The sequence below is a fragment of the Cervus canadensis genome, chromosome 23, assembly GCF_019320065.1.
Source record: "Cervus canadensis isolate Bull #8, Minnesota chromosome 23, ASM1932006v1, whole genome shotgun sequence".
Taxonomy (NCBI): domain Eukaryota; kingdom Metazoa; phylum Chordata; class Mammalia; order Artiodactyla; family Cervidae; genus Cervus; species Cervus canadensis.
Window position 1 is genome coordinate 19,427,947 of NC_057408.1, and position 20,441 is coordinate 19,448,387.

General features: G+C 46.6%; 1 protein-coding gene across 10 annotated transcripts in view; it reads left to right on the forward strand.

Moving 5' to 3' along the window:
• ZNF516 (zinc finger protein 516) overlaps positions 1 to 20,441 on the forward strand; it is a 99,397-nt gene that overhangs the window by 10,212 nt on the left and 68,744 nt on the right. The window contains exon 1 of one of the 10 annotated variants that reach the window (XM_043443669.1): positions 15,241 to 15,478. The exons of the other annotated variants lie outside the window; for them this stretch is intronic. The gene's annotated coding sequence lies outside the window, so the exon portion shown is untranslated. Of the gene's footprint in view, positions 1 to 15,240; positions 15,479 to 20,441 lie in introns of those variants that run through there. 10 annotated transcript variants of the gene reach the window in all.

Below are 20,441 nucleotides of genomic sequence, written 5' to 3' on the forward strand. Positions count from 1 at the left end.
GCTGGTTGTAAATGGGCTGAAAGTTCGGCTGGTGAGACAGGATTTCCACTGTTTAGTTCCTGATTATTCTGGTGACTTTAACCTAGAGTTAAAAACTATGTGTTATTTTCCTTCTTAAATAATTAGCTTTTTTAATTTTTTTTAAATGGATGGACGAACCCTTGAGCAGATGGCTGATCCTAATGTATAGTTTAAACTTTTGTGGCTGCTTTTGTTCTGGGATTATCTAAAGGCAAATCTGTGATGTTTTTCACTGAAGAATTTGTTTTATTTACACATGTTATTTGGAGTGTTTAGATAGACATGTGTGTGATCACCAGCTTCTCTGTTACCTGCTGCATCTCTGGAATGGATGGATGAGGACATGGATGAAGAGTCTGCCTCCATTTTTTGGGGGGGGGATGTTTTTGTTAAGATATAATTGACATTTAACATCGTATGAATTTAAGGTATGCAATATTTTGGTTTGATACTTCTTCAACTGAAGTGTGGTTTACAATACATATAGGTATCAGGTGTACAACATGGTAATTGGATATTTTTATGGATTATACTCCATATAAAGTTATTATAAAAGTTATTATAAAATATTGACCACATTCCCCATGCTGTGCACTATGTCCTTGTGTCTTGTTTATCTTCTATTAAGAGGTACCTTTACCTCTTAATCCCCTTCACCTATCTTGCCCTTCCCCCACTCCTTTTGCCCAGAAACTATCAGGTTGTTGACTGTAGCTGTGAATCGGTTTCTGTTCTTTTTTATTTACTTTTAATTGGGGGATGGTTACTTCACAAAGTTGTGTTGGTTTCTGCCACACATCAGCAGGAATCAGCCATTGGTATACACACGTCCTCTTCTGGCCCTCCCCCCCACCTTCCACCCCATCCCCCCCACTCCAGGTCATCACCAAGCCTCTGGTTGAGTGCCCTGTGCTATATAGCACCTTCCCACTAACTCTTTTACACATGTAATGTATATGTTCCAGTGCTACTCTGCCTCTGTGTTTAAGGTCCCATATGGCTGCAGAGTCGCCATCAAAGCTCCTGTGTCTCTAGACAGTTTCTTGCTGAGTCAGTCTCCTCAGCTTTAATCATACTGTGTTCCCTGTTTTAAGGAAAGCAGTGAACACATTATGTTCATCCATGTGTGTGTTGCCTGTAAAGTGCAGGTGGGCACGTGAGGATGGGGGGGTGGGCCGGGTACCACTCAGTAAGCCTGGAGTGATATGCACTGTGCAGGTGGGCACGTGAGGATGGGGTGGTGGGCCAGGTACCGCTTAGGAAGCCTGAGTGATGTGAACTGTGCAGGTGGGCACGTGAGGAGGGTGGGGCCAGGTACCGCTCAGGGAGTCTGAGTGATGTGAACGAAGGTCGCTGTGGCTGACACATAATTCATATTGACGCCATCAGTGACCCAAGGAGAGTTCCGTGCCAGTTTGAGGAAATATCATCATTCACATTGGTAATCATCGTCCCAGCAGATTTAGACTCATCACTCCAAAGCTTTCTGTGTCTTTAGTGTGACCATTAGCATAATGGTGATAATTTGTTCCTTTGACTCACACTGAGCGTAATTGAAATCAGTGTTATTGTGATGAGCGCAGCACAGCCCAGGTGCTCAAGTGGCTTCCTTAGCTCAGAAACTGCTTTTTACTTTTGAAACAAGAGGCGATGATAATGATCTCATTCCTAAAAACAAAAAACAGAACTCTAAGTAAATAACTGAATTTCTAATGTAAAAATACTTGCCATAGCAACGTAAACTTGGGACAATTCTGTAGAGTCATGGGATTAGTGGTTTAGTGGTAGGATTAAAATTGGCCTCAGTAAATTACCCTGGTGACAGAAAAGCAGAGTCTGTTAATGGTTTTACAGGAAGATTGGCTTATCAGTTATTTTCTAGGTTGACGAAAGATTATGGGCTGCTTAAAATTTGAACTTGACAAAGGAAGGTTAATTTTCCTAACAGCTATTATACACTTGAAAGTATCTGTAGGGACTGGTGAAAAAAAGAAGATACCACAGTTAGAATTTGAGATTTATTTTATGCATGTGGGTGTCGGTTGATGGACCGTCCAGTGTTTGTTTAGCTACCAATGTTCAGGGCTGTTGAGAGTGTATATTTCAGCCAGCGGTTAAATAAGTTCTTCCCAGTGTCCTTGGAAATAGTAGACTATTTTGGAAAGTGCGTGAGCTCTTTGGGGCCATAAAGGCACCATTTAGACGCGGACCGAGCTGCACCTTTGTAGCCCAAGCAGGCTTCGGTGGCTCACTGCGCCCCGTGTGCTTGCCACGTCTGTGGGGTTTTCAGTCGATTCTGTAGAATGACCGTGGAAGGAAGCGTTTACTTCCCTGGTTATTTACCTTTCTTTGTGCATTGATGCTATTTCTGTTTGGGCTTGTTTAAAAGGGTTCATATTGAGAGTTACATGTATGTTACTGGCAGGCAGCTTAGAGATGCTTTGGGGGTGACCTGGACATTTTACAGGTACTGAAATGCAGCAGAATTCAGTGCCTCGGCGAGGCCGCGGTGATGGAGTCGAGCTCACATGCAGGGTTCCTGAGTCGCACTCTTGTGCCTTCCCGATGCCCCCCTGCCCCGATGCCTCGTGCTGAGCTCACGGGAAGGAAGCGAGGTTGCAGTGATTTCAGGATGAGCTTGTTGAGAAGGCTCAGGGCTGATCGGAGCTCTGAACTCCGCGAGTGTAGACCCAGCACCACCTGGGAAGCTCACATTAAATGTCGAGGAAAGCATAAATGAAAGTCAAGAACAAGGAAGTGGAATAATAGGCCCTGATGAGGGGAAGGTAGGATTTCGCATCCAGCTCATCGTGTTCCCTCCAGTGGGTTTACTTGAACCGAAATTTAGAATCTGAGTCTTCTGGCCACTAAAAATGAGTGAAATAGGGCTATTTGTATGTCGACTAGATGGCGAGGGCAGAACTCACCGGCTCTCCCATGAAGGAGGAGGGTTCTGTCCTGTAACCCTAAAGGAGAGTCCTCACTCTGGTTTCTCCGTTGGCCTTTTTCGCACAGGCCTCGTGTTTTCCCTTAGCCGACCCTCAGCGGTGCCCTTGGAGAGAGTCCGTAGTGACTTACAAAGGGGGTTCCCTGGAGCTCCCCTGGAGTCAGGGCATCAGAATACAGCATTCCAAGTTGAGAGCTGTTTTCTGAGTCCCCATGACAATATGATCCCAGGTTTTAAGCACTGCAGTTTATTGTTATAAGTTGAGTTTTTATCTTTTAGGGCCTAACACAGATTTGAATTGAATTGAGTGACTACCTGAATAACCAGCCCCCCACCCCCAGCCCACAAATAGCTCATAAATGTCCAGCAAGGCTCGTTCCTTTTTACGAACATTGGTTCCATGCCTGCCACATTCTGTGTGTTGTTTGGTATTCGTCACAGTTGGGAGAGAGGAGCTCGTTCTAGCCCCGTCCCCCCAGGAGGATGCTGAGACCCTCGTGGTTAAGGAACTTGGGTTGTCTGAGCAGACTGTCTTCTGGGTGGTCACCTGGGGTCTGACCCTCCTCATGCTTGTCGAAACGTAACTTTGAGTCTTGGTCTGAGCCCCCTGGAGTTGTGTCTGTCTGTGGGAGATCACAGTGGAAGGCCAGTGTCCCTCCTCCGGGCCCCCGCCTCTGTTCGAGGTGGCCTGGGTGACCGATGCATCACCAGGAGGGGCTGGGAGCCAGGGTCAAGGTGCCCTCAGCGGGGACCGGCCGCCTGAGCAGGTGGGCCTCGTGCAGTGTGTGGCCATGTCTGCTGTGAAGATGAGCAGAAGGAGGAATTTACAGGGTGGTCTGGGGATTTGAAGCGAGGAGACCCCTGCATCAGCGTCCAGGCGTCCAGCCAGCCAGGGGTCCCAGCCCCTCTCCTGCAGGTCGGCTTGTGGAGCCTGCACCAAAGCCCAGGAGGGCCCGATCTTGGGAAGCCAGGTCCCTGTTGGGCTGGGTTGGCAGCCTTTTTCTGTGAAGGGCCGGATAGTAAACATTTGGGGCTTTGTGGGCCAGACTTTCTCTGCTGGGGCTCATTCTGTCTGCCTTGTAGCAGTTGGAGAAGCAGTCACAGACAGCGTGTCGGTGAGTAAACAAGCTCTGTCTGTGGCCACTGAAACTTGATTTCATGTCCTTTCACATGTCACAAAATGCTGTTCTCTCTTTGATTTTTTCCCCAGCCACTGTCCTCAGCTCATACGCAAGCCACACAAAAACAGGTGGCTGGCTTGCTGACTTTAGCCCCAGTGGGCAGTGCTGCTGGGTATTAGAACATTTTCATTTTTGATCTTCTAGTCACCCCGTGCAAAAAGGGTAAAGAAATGGGTAAAATTAATGATACGGTTTATTAAACCTGGTAGATCCAAAATGTTCCTTGAACACGTAAATGACGTAAAAGTTACTACTGAGATGTTCTTGGCTCTCTGTCTTGCTCTGAGCCATGGAAATCCCCGCGGATCTTACACTCAGGGCTCAGCCCGACGTGGCCTCGCCTGGTTTGGCCCCTGTGGAGCTGGAGCAGCTGTGGGGCTGGAGATGCTGTCGGGGGTGGGAGCCGGAGCTGAGATTCATCAGGGCCTTGCACTCCCCCAGTTCAGCTGTCGGTAGACGAGGGTTCTAAGGGGCGGTGCAGGACACTTTGGAAATATCTCAGATATTTCCAGAATCAGGGCAGCGTAATTAAGGGATGAAAGTTCCCTTCTATCATTCTCAAGGTCTGTGCAGGAGCCGGGGCGGGGGGGCTGGAAAGGGCAGCTGAAGGAGGCACTGGATGGCCAGCGGCCCGAGGCTGACCCTGCCGCGTGTCTGTCCCCCGGAGAGTCCCTGGTAAATCAGCCCAGCACCCTTGGAAGCAGGAGCCATCCTGTCCAGATATTCCCCCGGGTTCCTGCAGCTGGGCCCCCGCCTCTGATGCAGCATCCAGTAACTCAGGTGTGTGAATCCCAGATTGCAGGTGTGTGGGAAGGAGTTGTAGTGCAAGATGCAGCCTCTGGCTTCCCATCTCACATCCAGTCATGTTGACTTCTGGCCGGTTGTGAAGCCCGTGTGCCTTAACTTGTTCATCTGTGAAATGGGGTCAGACGCCGGCTTCCCCTGAGGGCCCGCAGAGTTAACTGTGCAGTGCACTCGAGAAAGGGAGCCGGAGAGCAGACTAAACGGCAGATGAAGGCCACTCAAGAATTTCAAAACACAAGGAGAGTTGCAAAGGTTCCAGTTTATTCTGTCTTATCTAGTGGTAATTTTATATGCAGCATGTAAAAATATAAACTTTACATCCAGCATAAAAGACATTTAATTCTTCCTACTTTTTGCACATTAAAAAAAAAGTCTGTTTACTTTACAAGCAGGTGAGACTCGTGGTCTAATCCAGTTAGATAGATGTTCTTTATGTTGAGCATGTGTGTGTGCGCTCAGTTGCTCGGTTGCATCTGACTCTTTGTGACTCCATGGACTGTAGCCCGTTAGACTCCTCTGTCCCTGGGATTCTCCAGGCAAGAATACTGGAGTGGGTATCCATGCCCTCCTCCAGGGGATCTTCCAGACCTAGGGATGGAACCTGGATCTCCTGCAGGTGGATTCTTGATCACCAAGCCACCAGGAAGTCCTCCCTGGGAAGCCTAGGAAGCTTTAAATCCTAATTTGCTTCATTTTTGTTTTATTAACCTCACAATACAGAAAGCGACTGTATAAAATATGGAAACTGTCTACTTTGCCTGGGGGCTTAAGGTGAGCCTGGAGTGGAAAGCCAGGCAGAGTTCACTGATAATTTTGTGTGTTGTTGTTGTAATAATGATCAGACACCAACAACATGCTCTCTGTGCGGGGGAGCAGAGTGTTTTTCTGAGATTATGGTTTTGCAGAGCCTCCCCTCACATTCTTCATGGATGACCTCGTGCCCATCTCGTTTCTGCTCCCAGGTCCTGGGATGTGAAATACGGTGGTTGGATGAGAACACAGTATGCTTTGAACTCTGTATCAAAGCTCATGGAAATGCCAGCGTGGGGGCTTTTCACTCAGGAGGGCGGTGTGGATGCAAAGGGAAAACCTCTTTCCCTCACGGTGGACCTGGAACCAGTGTCCTTCATCAGTCTTCTTAAAGTAGGTCATTTCAGAGTAACCCTATTAATAATAATAACGATGAAGATTCATTTTCCCCAAATGGGCAGCAACAGTTCAGAAAAGCTCTGTCTCAGAGGGAAGAGTCAAGTCAGTCATAAGAGCAAATGGACCTCCTTTAAGGGGGTGATGCTTCTTTCAAGGAGAAGAGGGTTAAATGCAGTGTCATGAATTTCCGTTCCTTCGCATCCGCAGTGTTTTTGAGGATGGTTTGTGTCTTACCCCTGCGCTGTAGGGAATCACAGTGAGAGACACGGAGGTCCTGCCCTCGTGGGCTTTACAGTGGCTATGTCCTGAGTGTGGCAAAGTGTGACGGGGGTGTTTGGCTACCAGGTGGAAGGGGATTTACGGGTTGAAAATTGCAAGAGAATCACATTGTGTCGGTATATTTATTACCTGCCACAGTCAGGCAGAAAATCCTGCTGTTCCAGGAGTCGGTGCAAAGCTAGTCTGTGTCCCCACGAATCTTGAGACTGCTGTTCCTGCTGGCTGTTAAGTTCTGTCACGTTTTCAAGGCGAGACCTGGTTAAACCGCTTCCGGATCGTGGGGCTGGTCCTGCTGCTGGCCACCCGCTGCAGTCTACCTGCTGCTCCGGCCCGAGAGTCCAGGTTCTGGTCAGCACGTTTAGCATTTAGACTGAAGGTCACGTTGCATTTCTCACCCTATCAATCACCGAAAATGCTTCTTTGGATAGATAAATGGTGTTGAAACAGACTAGAATTTTGTTGATTCTCTGGCCTGTGGACTCACAGTATCAGTGTTCAGGAAACTTACCGGACCTAAAAGCAAAAAAAAAAAAGATCGACTGGCATTCCTGGGGGATAACAAAGTCCAGATCAATGCTTTTCAGCTCTGAGAAAAAGTGCTGTTTCTCTTTTTCTGTTTCAGTGGCCCAGCTAAACCATGCTTTAGATGTGTGCAGGTTGAGGCAAAGGGATATTTCCACTTAAAGGAGAAATGCGAACTGTCAGGGTCAGGATCACCATTTTTTACTGTGTGGACCTGACATTCTTAGCAGAGTTTTGCCAATTTACATGCATCTCAATGCGTTGGATTTCATCAGTTCAGTTCAGTTGCTCAGTCGTGTCCGACTCTTTGCGACCCTGTGGACTGCAGCACGCCAGGCTTTCCTGTCCATCACCAACTCCTGGAGTTGGCTCAAACTCATGTCCTTAGAGTCGGTGGTGCCATCCAACCATCTCATCCTCTGTTGTCCCCTTCTCCTTCTGCCTTCAGTCTTCCCCAGGATCAGGGTCTTTTCCAATGAGTCAGTTCTTCGAAATTGGATTTCATAAGTGGGCCCTTTTCTAGGAAAAGATTGAAGGCCCTGGAGATGGTCACCCTGAATTGGCTGCACATCTGGGGGGCTCAAGAGCTTAGGCGGTTTCTACCCGTCATGTGAAATTTATGGGTATTCATTTGCCTGAGGATCTGCTAGTCAGATGGGACTTCAGGATGACAATAAATTCAAGTGTTCTGATTAAAACATCCCTTTCTTAGACAAACCATGGCTGGTCTTGGAGGTTAGTGGGAAGCAGATGCAGGATTGCAGGCTTAACATTTAGTCACGTGGGGCAGAAGATTTCTTTCCTCTCCACTTGCACGCTTAATTCACCGTAAGATGTCTGAAGTTGAAGCTATGAATATGAACTTCGTCCTATTTTTAATTTTGAGGATTCGTGGGAGCTGAGCACAAATGACGTCCTTTCCCGTTCCCCCAAAATTTTGTCTTCTATGGTAGCATCCCGTTTTCTGGCGGAGAGTTGATCTGAATGTCATTATTCTGGAAATTAATATGAAGCTTCACATTTTAGTTATTGAGCCAGAATCAAACATGGACATCTGGGGCCCAAACCTTATGCTGTGTTTCTCTTGTGTAAGGAGGTAAAGACAGACACAGTACTTCACTTTGAAGACATAGAGGATTTCAAAAATAAATTACATATACTTTCACAAAATGGTACGAAGACGCAGCACTTTCCCTTTCGGTCTGCTCCTGCTCCTTCATTCAGTCGTGTCTGACTCATTGCGACCCCTTGGACTGTAGCCTGCCAGGCTCCTCTGTCCATGGGATTTTCCAGGCAAGAATACTGGAGTGGTTCCCACTTCCTTCTCCAGGGGATCTTCCTGACCCAGCGAATCAAACCTGAGTCTCCTGCGTCTCCTGCATTGTAGGTGGATTCTTTACCACTGAGCCACTGAGGAAAGCCCTTGTTAGCGGTGGAATTCAGGGTAAATAATTTGGTAAAAGCAACAGAGTTCCAGAAAAACATCTATTTCTGCTTTATTGACTATGCCAAAGCCTCTGACTGTGTGGATCACAATAAACTGTGGAAAATTCTGAAAGAGATAGGAATACCAGACCACCTGACCTGCCTCTTGAGAAACCTGTGTGCAGGTCAGGAAGCAGCAGTTAAAACTGGACATGGAACAACAGACTGGTTCCAAATAGGAAAAGGAGTACGTCAAAGCTGTATATTGTCACCCTGCTTATTTAACTTACATGCAGAGTACATCATGAGAAACGCTGGGCTGGAAGAAGCACAGCTGGAATCAAGATTGCCGGGAGAAATATCAATAACCTCAGATATGCAGATGACACCACCCTTGTGGCAGAAAGTGAAGAAGAAATAAGGAGCCTCTTGATGAAAGTGAAAGAGAGTGAAAAAGTTGGTTTAAATAACATTCAGAAAACTAAGATCATGGCATCCATTCCTGTCACTTCATGACAATTAGATGGGGAAACAGTGGAAACAGTGGCTGACTTTATTTTCTTGGGCTCCAAAATCACTGCAGATGGTGATTGCAGCCATGAAATTAAAAGACGCTTACTCCTTGGAAGGAAAGTTATGACCAACCTAGACAGCATATTAAAAAGCAGAGACATTACTTTGCCAACAAAGGTCCATCTAGTCAATGCTATGATTTTTCCAGGGGTCATGTATGGATGTGAGAGTTGGACTATAAAGAAAGCTGAGCACCGAAGAATTGATGCTTTTGACCTGTGGTGTTGGAGGAGACTGTTGAGAGTCCCTTGGACTGCAAGGAGATCCAACCAGTCCATCCTAAAGGAAATCAGTCCTGAGTGTTCATTGGAGGGACTGATGTTGAAGCTGAAACTCCAATACTTTGGCCACCTGATGCGAAGAGCTGACTCATTTGAAAAGACCCTGATGCTGGGAAAGATGGAAGGCGGGAGGAGAAGGGGATGACAGAGGATGGGATGGTTGGATGGCATCACCGACTCAATGGACATGAGTTTGAGTATACTCGGGGAGTTGGTGATGGACAGGGAGGCCTGGTGTGCTGCAGTTCATGGGGTCGCAAAGAGTCGGACACAACTGAGTGACTGAACTGATAACTGATAACTTCTTAATTGATTTTCAACCACGTATTTGAGCAATTGAATTATAGACAAATACTTAGGGTAGCATTCTTCTTGCTGAAATTAAACTATTTCTTTTCGGATAATTATACAAAATGCATAGTTAGTAGACTGCAAAGACTCTTTTAATTATCTTTGCCATCAAGATATTTACAATCCAAAGTGAAAGTTGCATTTTGAGAAAAAAGGATGTGTGTGACATTTCACAGTGTTTTTGTAATTTTACTTTATGCAGGCTGCTGTGTACTAACTGCTTTCTTGATATCAATCACTGTATTAGGCATTTAAATCCGTCAGCTTCATGAATGTACTTAATATACATACCTGTTGTTGTTCAGTTGCTAAGTCTGCTTTGACTCTTTGTGATCCCATGGACTGCAGCACACCAGGCTTCCCTGTCCTCCACTATTTCCCAGAGTTTGCGCAAACTCATGTCCATTGAGTCAGTGATGCCATCCAACCATCTCATCCTTTGTCACCGCCTTCTCCTCCTGCCCTCAGTCTTTCCCAGTATCAGTTTTTTTTTTTCCAAAATGGGAGTTTTCTATCAACTTATTTTCTCAACTTTTTTTTTTTTTGGCTGCATTGTGTGATTGTGGGATCTTAGTTCCCCAACCAGGGATCGAACCCTCACCCCCTGTATTGGAAGGGCAGAGTACTAACCACTGGATCACCAGATAAGTCCTACACCGTACTTTTCTTAAGGGATGAGCAGATTGTAAAGGCTGGCACACCCCATCCTGGTTTTTATTTATTTTTTTTTCCATTTATTTTTATTAGTTGGAGGCTAATTACTTTACAATATTGTAGTGGTTTTTGTCATACATTGACATGAATCAGCCATGGATTTACATGTATTCCCCATCCCGATCCCCCCTCCCACCTCCCTCTCTACCCGATCCCTCTGGGTCTTCCCAGTGCACCAGGCCCGAGCACTTGTCTCATGCATCCAACCTGGGCTGGTGATATGTTTCACCCTAGATAATATACGTTTCAATGCTGTTCTCTCGAAACATCCCACCCTGCCTTCTCCCACAGAGTCCAAAAGTCTGTTCTGTACATCTGTGTCTCTTTTTCTGTTTTGCATGTAGGGTTATCGTTACCATCTTTCTAAATTCCATATATATGCATTAGTATACTGTAATGGTCTTTATCTTTCTGGCTTACTTCACTCTGTATAATGGGCTCCAGTTTCATCCATCTCATTAGAACTGATTCAAATGAATTCTTTTTAATGGCTGAGTAATATTCCATGGTGTATATGTACCACAGCTTCCTTATCCATTCATCTGCTGATGGGCATCTAGGTTGCTTCCATGTCCTGGCTATTATAAACAGTGCTGCGATGAACATTGGGGTGCACGTGTCTCTTTCAGATCTGGTTTCCTCAGTGTGTATGCCCAGAAGTGGGATTGCTGGGTCATATGGCAGTTCTAGTTCCAGTTTTTTAAGAAATCTCCACACTGTTCTCCATAGTGGCTGTACTAGTTTGCATTCCCACCAACAGTGTAAGAGGGTTCCCTTTTCTCCACACCCTCTCCAGCATTTATTGCTTGTAGACTTTTGGATAGCAGCCATCCTGACTGGCGTGTAATGGTACCTCATTGTGGTTTTGATTTGCATTTCTCTGATAATGAGTGATGTTGAGCATCTTTTCATGTGTTTGTTAGCCATCTGTATGTCTTCTTTGGAGAAATGTCTTAGTTCTTTGGCCCAATTTTTGGTTGGGTTATTTATTTTTCTGGAATTGAACCATCCTGGTTTTTAAAGGCCCAGTACTCAGTTCGGTCTGTCTGAGCCACTGCAAGGGGATTTGGGTGGGAGTAGCCAGTGGGACGGAGAAGGCCATGGCACCCCACTCCAGTACTCTTGCCTGGAAAATCCCATGGACGGAGGAGCCTGGTAGGCTGTGGTCCACGGGGTCGCTAAGGGTCGGACACGACTGAGCGACCTCACTTTCACTTTTCACTTTCATGCATTAGAGAAGGAAATGGCAACCCGCTCCAGTGTTCTTGCCTGGAGAATCCCAGGGACGGGGCAGCCCAATGGGCTGCCGTCTGTGGGGTTGCACAGAGTCAGACACTACTGAAGTGACTTAGCAGCAGCAGCAGCAGGCAGTGGGCAGGGCTGATACCCAGCAGCTACCGCCCCACGGAGCTTCACTGTGTGTGTCCCTGTCGTGGACTCTTGTGTCGCTGTGGGTTTCCTACTGTGATGTCAGCCTCTCTGACACACACAGTTTTGTGCACGTGTGGGAATGTTTCTTTGGGATTAGTTCCCCAAGATGGAGTTTTTGGCTGGAAGGGATGTTTTCATTGAGGGATATTGATGAGTTTCCCATCAGGATATCAAAATGTCGTTTCACACCCTCAGCAGCAGTCAGGGACGTGAGGCTTTGTCTTTGTCAGCTCTTGATGTTATCAGTCTCTCAGTCTTGGGCAATCTGATAGGAAAAATGAGCACCGGATTTTAAAAATTTAAAGCCACATCGAGCATTTCTTAGCGTCTGTTGACTATCGTTTCTCTTGTGAACCACCTGTTCGCTTACTCGGTCAGTTTTTCCACTGAGTTATTCATGATTTGTTGCTTTGTAAGAACATTTTCTTTATTAGGACAGTAGCTGTGTGCTCTGTTGTCGCAGATAACTTTTGTTTATCTCTTTTCTATTCTTCACTTTATGTAAGTTCTTTTCGCTCCAGAAACATTCAAATAGCCTCCATCTGAGTTGTTTCTCAAAATGTGTATGACCATAACTGATTTTTTTTTTTTTTTGGCATTTGAGCAAGTGAAGGAGTGTGTGACAGGCCTTCTGATTTCCTACCTGATTATTGTTCTGTTGCTTCTTCTGTTGATTCCTGAGTAGATTTTGGATGTTTATTTAGGGCTTACCTGGTGGCTCAGGTGGTAAAGAATATTTTAATAGAAAATTAGTAATTTCTTTCCATATTCTCACATTTGTTAATGTAGAGCTTTGAAGAACATTATATTCTTTTAATTGCCCTTACTTTTGTGGTCCGTGGACCTAATTTTCCCCAGCTCCTACTTTATTTTTTGTTTTTGATTAGGCCAGCTTGTCAATTTTCTCATTCATTGGGCTTATCAAAGAGCCAATTATTGACTTTATTTACCAATTTTGCTGGGTTTTTTCTCATTTGTCGTTACCTTTTAAAATTCAAATTTAAGTATTTTAATGCTTTTTTGGTTACTTCTTGACTTGAATGTTTCACATACTTGTTTTCTTTATTTTTAATCCCACAGCTGCTTTCCCTTTCGGCTTTCTGTGTGTCCCACACATTTTGACACAGAGGGGTGCAGGAGAGGTTTGCAGTTGCCGCATGATCTTCTCCTGCCCCAGGAGTTGTTACGAAGAGTTTAAAATTTTTAAAATGGCTGAACTTTTGTTCATGTTGTTTTTGCTTTCACTTGGTAGTTTTTGCTGTCACAGTACTATGTCTGAAGCTTGGAAGACCTGTGCTGTTTCTGATTTATGGAACTGTTAGAGCCCATCTTTGTGGTCAGCATGTAGCCACCTAATGTTCTATCCTTAGTTTAGCAAACTGGCCAGTATGGGGTTTGACGTGACATACTCGATAAACCCTACTTCTTTATTCACGTCTACTATTACTGTTTTTGCCTTTTTAATCTGCTAGGTTTAAGAGAGATTTAATTCTCCCAGATCCATTTTGTCTCTTGTATTTGTCTCATGTATTCACTGGGGTGTTTGCTTTATGTATTTCGTTCTGTGTTATTTGATTTAAACATGTAGGACAGTTTCATTCTTGGTGGTTTCTTTTTTTACCCTTGTCATTATAATATGACTTTTGTGCAATTGAATACCTTTTTCAAACCATGAATTAAACTCTTAGTGATATTTCTATTTTCACTCTTGTTTATTTGCATTTTCTGTTGTATTTAATCTATATGTCATCTAGCTTTTCTGAATTCCTTCATTTGGGGTGTCTTTTGTACAGGACAAAGAGTTGGATTTAGTTGTTAAGCCCTTCATTGAGTCTTTTTAAATAAATAAGTTGATTCCATTTATATTTTTTGCTGAAACAGATTTATTAGGTGTTCTTTCCTACATAGAAAAAACTTTAATCTGATTTTATGCTTTCTTTTTAATTTATTGGTAAAAGAATTATGTTTCTCTTCTTTAATCCTTGAAATGAGAAGACAGATAGAAGGTTCAGTGTTTTCAGTTCTATCAATGGTTATATTTATAACTTTTGCTTAAACCCCTGTTTCTCAATTATGGACTTCAGTAACAATATAAGTTGACTTCCTCTTTGGGGAGGATGAAGAAATGAAAGCGCCTGTGTTCCCTTCCTCTCTTTCTTCATTTCTTCCCCTCTCCCCACACGCTATTGTAATTCCTTTTCTGCATGTGGTTTTAGTCTACAATTGTTAATTTATTATTTTTATGTTGGATATAATGTCTTGCAAGAAATGTAGCAATTGCATGTTTATATATACCTCACAATTATTTAGACTTGATTCTGTCTACACATTTCTTTGCCTGTTGGGTTCAATGATCATTGCCAGATTTGTTTCATTTTTGTTGTTTTGCGTGTGAGTTCTCTGAGTCACCTGTTTGACTGGATTCTTTTTCCCAGTAGATTGTAAGGAGGTTGTGGTGAGGACTGGGGCTCTTTTGGAAGCTGGTTCTCTGAGAAGGAGAGGGTGCTGGGTGAGGATGGAGCTGTGGGCCTCTGTCAGAGCCTCAGAGAGCCTCGAGGGCACGTGGGTGCATGCGTGTGTGTATGTGTATGTATACACATATGTGTGTGAGGGTGACAGGTGGCGTCTGACAGGTCTTTAAGGGCAGTGAGTGATCTTGAGGACGCTTGACTCTCACCAGTTATGAGGTGATGGGTTCTGGGTGACCCCTCGGGGCCTGAGAGGGGTCCATTTTCAGAAGATGGTGCGGGGCAGTGCTCAGAGAGTGTGGTCCTCCGGGCAGACTAGTTACCATAAGACTGGAGAAAAGGGCGGCCCAAGAGGTGTTGGAGGGTGGGGTCCTGGTGACATGGTGATGGATTGGGCAGGTGGGAGATGGAGGGAGGTCCAGTGTAGACGTGGTGTGTGTGGGGCCCGGGCTCTACTGGGCCATGATCACTGTCCAGTTACACCACACAGCTGTGTGAGGCCATCACATGTTCGGGAAGAGGCCTGACCGCTCTTGCGAGAATGCCCGGACAGCAGCAGCCTGGGCCTCCCGGGTGCCAGAATCTTCCTGCCTCCTCAGAAACGGGTAGGTTACAGAGCACCCACTCTGCACACCGGCACAGTGAGGGCCAGAGAAGTGCAGAGGCCACGCTTCCCCATACAGAGCCCCGCCCCCAGTGGATAGGCCACGCCTCCTCGCACAGAGGCCACAACTCCCAGTGCAGAGGCCACGCCTCTCACAGAGACCAGGACTCCAGCCCCAGAGACCACGCCTACTGGCACCGAGGCCACACCTCCCAGCGCAGAGACCACACCTCCCAGCACAGAGGCCACGCCTCCCAGTAGTGTCCCCGCCTCCCACTGCAGGGGGCCATGCCTCTCTTACAGAGACCATGCCTCCTGGTTCAGAGACCACGCCTCCCAATACAGAGCCCCGCCCCCAGTGCATAGGCCACGCCTCTCACAGAGACCAGGACTCCTGCCCCAGAGACCATGCCTCCTGGCACAGAGGCCACACCTCCCAGTGCAGAGACCACACCTCCCAGCACAGAGGCCACGCCTCTCCTACAGAGACCATGCCTCCTGGTGCAGAGGCCACACCTCCTAGTGCAGAGAAGGAAAACCCTGTCCAGGAACACGAGAGCGCTGGCTCCCACCTCTTGCCAGGTGTCGGCGGCTGGAGGATACAGTCCGGGCTTCTCTCCTTTAGCACCAGGACACTGGTGTTAGAGGATGCCTGCCTTCTAAGTGCAGGAGGTTGAGGGTTTGATGAATGTCGTAACTTCTGAACTGCTGATCCATTGTGCATACTGGTAAAATTATTCTTTGAAAGTTCTTAATAGCAGTAATGTTTTTATCTGTTTCTAATTTCTTCTGGCCCATAGGTTGGTGAGAGAGACTGCAGTTCATGTCTTTGATGTGGGTAGAGTAAGGCATCTGAAAGTTGTCTTTTAATTAATCAGCCTAGAAAAATACTTTTAAGAAAATTACTTAAGAAGGAGAAAGGAATATAAAAGGAATTTAAAAGATCAGCTTTATTGAACTTTATGGAAGGATTGTCAGGGGTAGGGTAAGCTATGCAGTATGTAGGATTTATATAAAATCACAGATAAGAAGTTCTTAATGTGAATTAGGTCAGAACTTCAGGGATTTTGGCCGAGGATGGTTGTAAAATATTTGTTACAAAAAATGAAGTGGATTAAAATTCTCAGAATAAACCAGAGAGCACAGAATAGGATTCGTATGGAATTTCGAGTCAGGAAGAAGTGGGACATTCCAAAGCTGATTTATAAAAGGGCTCCTTGGATCAAAACACCACACGGTGTCAGTTAAATGCTGCATCTAAAATAACTTGAACTTGGAATTTCTCAAGCTGTTAGTGCAAAAAGAGTCACTGTGTGGAGGCATGTTTGTGTTGGATAGAAATGTACCCTTAATGGAACTCTTCTTTCTGTATTCGAATTCAAATTGTATTCTGAAAACTCTTGACTTGCTCCAGAGCTAAGTTAAAATTGGTGCAGGGGTGGGGAGGTGGGGGGGTGGAAGGGGACACTTTTCTGTCAGTTTTTGGCCCACAGAGTTCAGCAGAGCACATGAAGTGTAACAGGGAATTTAGAGACAGGCTGTTCCAAATTTGGCATGAAAATTGGCTGCCTCATCTAGAGGAAAACTTTTCTAAACAGTTGGTGGATTCTAGCGATGACCTCTGACATTGCAAGGTCTAATCCTCACTTGGGATAATACTGTTCCCAGCACAACAGATTTTATGTAATTTTAAGAGTTGATTATTGACCTCATGATGCCTATAAATATTGTTCATTTATGTTTTGTGTTATGATTTTTAAGGGAGTACAGTATTAAAACATTTTAAATGATTTTAAACATTTAAAATCTACACTTTTGCATTTTTTATTGTGGTAAAATATATTTAATATGTGTGTGTAGTGTTTACCATTTTAACAATTTTTAAATGTACTCAGTGCTTACATTGGTTTTTAAATTAATGAATATTACTTGAAAGGAATATAAGGGAAATATGTGTGTTTTTCTAAGTACAGTGTGACTTAACCTTTCAGAATCCAGGATTTGGGAAGAAAAGATGATAAAAAGAGAAAATGAACTCTGTTTAATCCCAGCATGAAGATTATATTTTTAAAAATATTAAAGTTTGTGGTCAGGAGACGAAAGTTACCCAAATCCCTTTTATCTTAAAAGTGAATCTTCTCCCTCGGCCCAACCCAATAATTTTATTTAGTTTCTTCTTACATTGAAAGAAAGCACTTTTCCCCTAAATGCAGTAGTGGAAACTGTTACTAGATTTTTGGTTCTTTCAATGTCGAAGGGAAAATATGTAAGCTAAAATCATGAGTACTTTCTTGTAACTGTCTAACTCTGTACAATACAGACATTCATAGATCTGTTCTCAAACTTATTTTTAAAAAGCCCTCTAAATATAAAGCTATAATGAATGTAACTTTCTTAGCAATAGGAAAACAGGACACCAAATCCTTAATAATAATAAGTTTGGGTGTAATTTGGGCTGGTGACCTCACCGTGCCGCACGGTTTACTAATTTTACATTTTGCCGGGAGAAGGCAAAACCTCTCTTAGCAGGCGAGGGGACTCTGCACACAGCCTGACTTGACTACATCAGCTATTTATGTTCAGGCAGACAGAGCTAAACCGGTGCAAGGCCTGGACTGTAGCTTCATTTAAGAAAAGCTCTTCAAGAACGAACTTTAAATGCTTCTCAAACCGACAGGGGAGGTTGGAGGCTTGAGACCTGGAAGTTCTCTTTCAGCGTTCCTCCTTAGTCGCGTTACACTGTGACGGCCCAGGTCCTTTGTGGCTGGGGAGGCGTAGAGAATGGGAAGGAGCACTGGGACAGGCAGGCTGTACACCCCACCCAGGCCCTTCTTCCAGGAGTAAACCGGATCATTAACAGGGGAGGATGGATCACTGTTTCCATTTATTCCCCTCAAGTGAGAGTTTGTGTCACACAAATAACTAGTTTGGGTGGATCTCTTATTAAGTGGGCATGGATCTGCTCCTTGTCACACACAGGGGACACTGCCAGCCTTAATCCTGATGTCTCTAATTTCAGGTAAATGAACATACTTGTGCAGAAGTGGGGAGCAGAGGTTGATGACCCATGTCTTGACCTTTCTGGTCCAGGAGAGCACGTCTCACTGTCACGTTGTCACAGGTGCGCCGGCAGCCCCCCTCCAGATGCCCGTCTACGTGTCTGGAAGGGGTGCTGGGTAACCTGCGTGTGGATGGGTGCGGATGGGGCTGTGTTCCTGGCAACCCAGGGTCTCTCAGGGTGTCCCCTTATACTCCAAGTACAAGTCTGGATCCGGCTGTGGTTCCTCTTGGGCAGGCTGTCCCTGTAGGACCGAGGGAGCGAGAAGTGACCAGGCGGTGGTCAAAAGGGCTCAAACTGCCCCGCGTTGACTCCTATGTTGAACGGAGCTGCCTTGAGGGGCTGTGATGCATGTGGCTGTCCTATCCATGGAAATGCACTTGTCTGGTAACAGAAAAAATCAGGAATTGAATGTTCTGACAGTTTGAACGTGTCTACAGATGCAGGAAATTACTAAACTTCTGCTTTGAAAATGAGGCTGCCTATGAGGATTGCCAAAGGCTTTTGAGGCTCAGACTGTAAGTTGATTTGACCTGTCGTGTCTTTCTCAAGATCACGGTCAGCACAGGGACCAGAGCCTGGCTTCGCATCCCATGACCAGCACTTGCTTCTGAGCCGGTTGTCACTTGCAGCCGGTGGGGAAAATGGTCACCCCTGCCCCCGATGCTCAATGGGCAGAGGGGAGGCGGGCTGGCAGGAGATCTGGTGGGAGGCAGTTGTTCTCTGAGGCAGAGAAATGGGACGAGCTGTTCATGCTCCTCCGGCCCTGGTCTCCAGGTGATGCTCCCCGAGACCCAAGGGTGCCTCTGATGGACTCTGGATCCTGGACACCAAGGCCTCAGGTCAGGCCTCAGGTCGGGCCTCCAGCGAGCCCTGTCCCAGCCTCTCTTTTAGTCTCTCCTTTGGAAATCTTGTCCTCAGCTCCTGCCCTGTCGGCCCCATCTTTGTGTTGCTGCGGGCCCTCGGGCCAGGTGCTACAGGTCCCCGGTCGGCTTCCCCGGCCATGGGACGTAGCTTCCTGTGTCCTTGGGAGCGTGACTGAGGTCACCCTCACGGTGAGGACTTCCATCGCCTGGCCTTCCCTGTCCACTTGTCCCCCCAGTCCTCCTGCCCCCCCCGGCCTGCTTCCCGGCCAGGCCCACCCTGTCAGCTCCGTTCCCCAGATGTGGGCTGTGAACCGGGAAAGTCCCTTCTGCCTTCCAGGTCTGCCTCAACATCTCCTCCGCATCTGCTGGAGCCCGCTTCTGCCCATGTGCCCTAGAGCCGACCACGTGCCCAGGGCGCCCCTCTGCCCTCCACGGGCTTGGACACCTGGGTCTGATTTGACCCACAGGGCAGAGCTCTCTTCCGGATCCTCCCCCCACGTCTTAGGGCCCATGGGGTGAAGCGTGTGCGACGAGAAGAGTCTGTGTGTGCATGTGGTCGTCGTGGTGTGGCAGCCTGGATGGTCTGGGCTGCATGGGGTGACACGTGGGCATGGAGGCACAAATGCAGGAGGAGCCTGGGGGAGGCGTGTCCCCGGGTGACGTCACGGCCCCGAGCCGCACGGGGAGGCAGCCGCACGGTCGCGCGCTGTGCCAGTCTTCAGCTGGACCCCAACCCTGATTAATGTAATTAATATCCCACATCAAGAAACTGCGGGAGCTCGAATTAATATTCGCTCCCAAGGGACCTCGGCAGTTTCCAGCAGTGCTCAAACGAGTCACTGGGGACGAGGCAAGTCTGAAGAGCAGTGGTTGGAAACCTGGGTGTTTTTAATCCAGAGAGCCTCTGCGCTCCTACAGCTTGGATTGGGGTGCGGTGGGCACAGGGGAGCGTGGGCAGAACCGGGTCTCTGCGATCCTCCCCCCTGCTCCAGCACATCACGTGCCTCTGGCTCTAGAAGCTTCTCCCTGCCTGGTCCTCCCCTGGCCTTCGCCTTCCCACCCGTTTCTCTTCTCCCTTTCATCTGCTGCGTTCTGCCATCTTTATTTCTGAGGTGGCCTCTTAAATATCAGAGCGTGGAGCTCCAGCCTGTTTCTCCCTCGCCAGAGCAAGGCACTTGGCCTCCCTGCCCAGTCACCTCCATGCTGTGTGACCTCAGCCAGGTGCTGGCCTTCTCTGTGTCCCACTTGCCTTATTCATAAAGTGGCCAGGATGACCATAATTCCTTTGCAGGGGAGATGGACTGATGGGTGGAATATGCTCATACCTGGCACCTGGCAAGCACTCAAAATATGTTAGCTGTTCTCACCTGTCTCCTCAGTGACAGCCTCCCGGCGTCGGGGAGCAGGTGCCCCTAGGAAGATCTGGGAAAGAGGCGGCAAGGACCTTCACGCGGCTCTGTGGAGGCGGGTCCATTGTGTGCTTGGCCAGACCACACCAGCGGTGCTCACATCCCCTTTGTTGGGAGGGACCTGTGTCTTCCAGCTAAGCCTGGAGATGAGAACATGTCACCTGAGCGAGTGAAGAAAGGGAAATTACCATGAGCTCTGATTTCCGGGAATCTCTGCCTGCCTTTGTCATTTATCAAAGGGTGTGTTTAATTTATGATGGAGAAGCTAGACTTCCACGCACTGCTTGTGGCTCATGCAGCAGAAATACTTCATTTTAGACTTTAAAAGATGTTTGCAAGAGCTGTTCTTGTAGCTCGC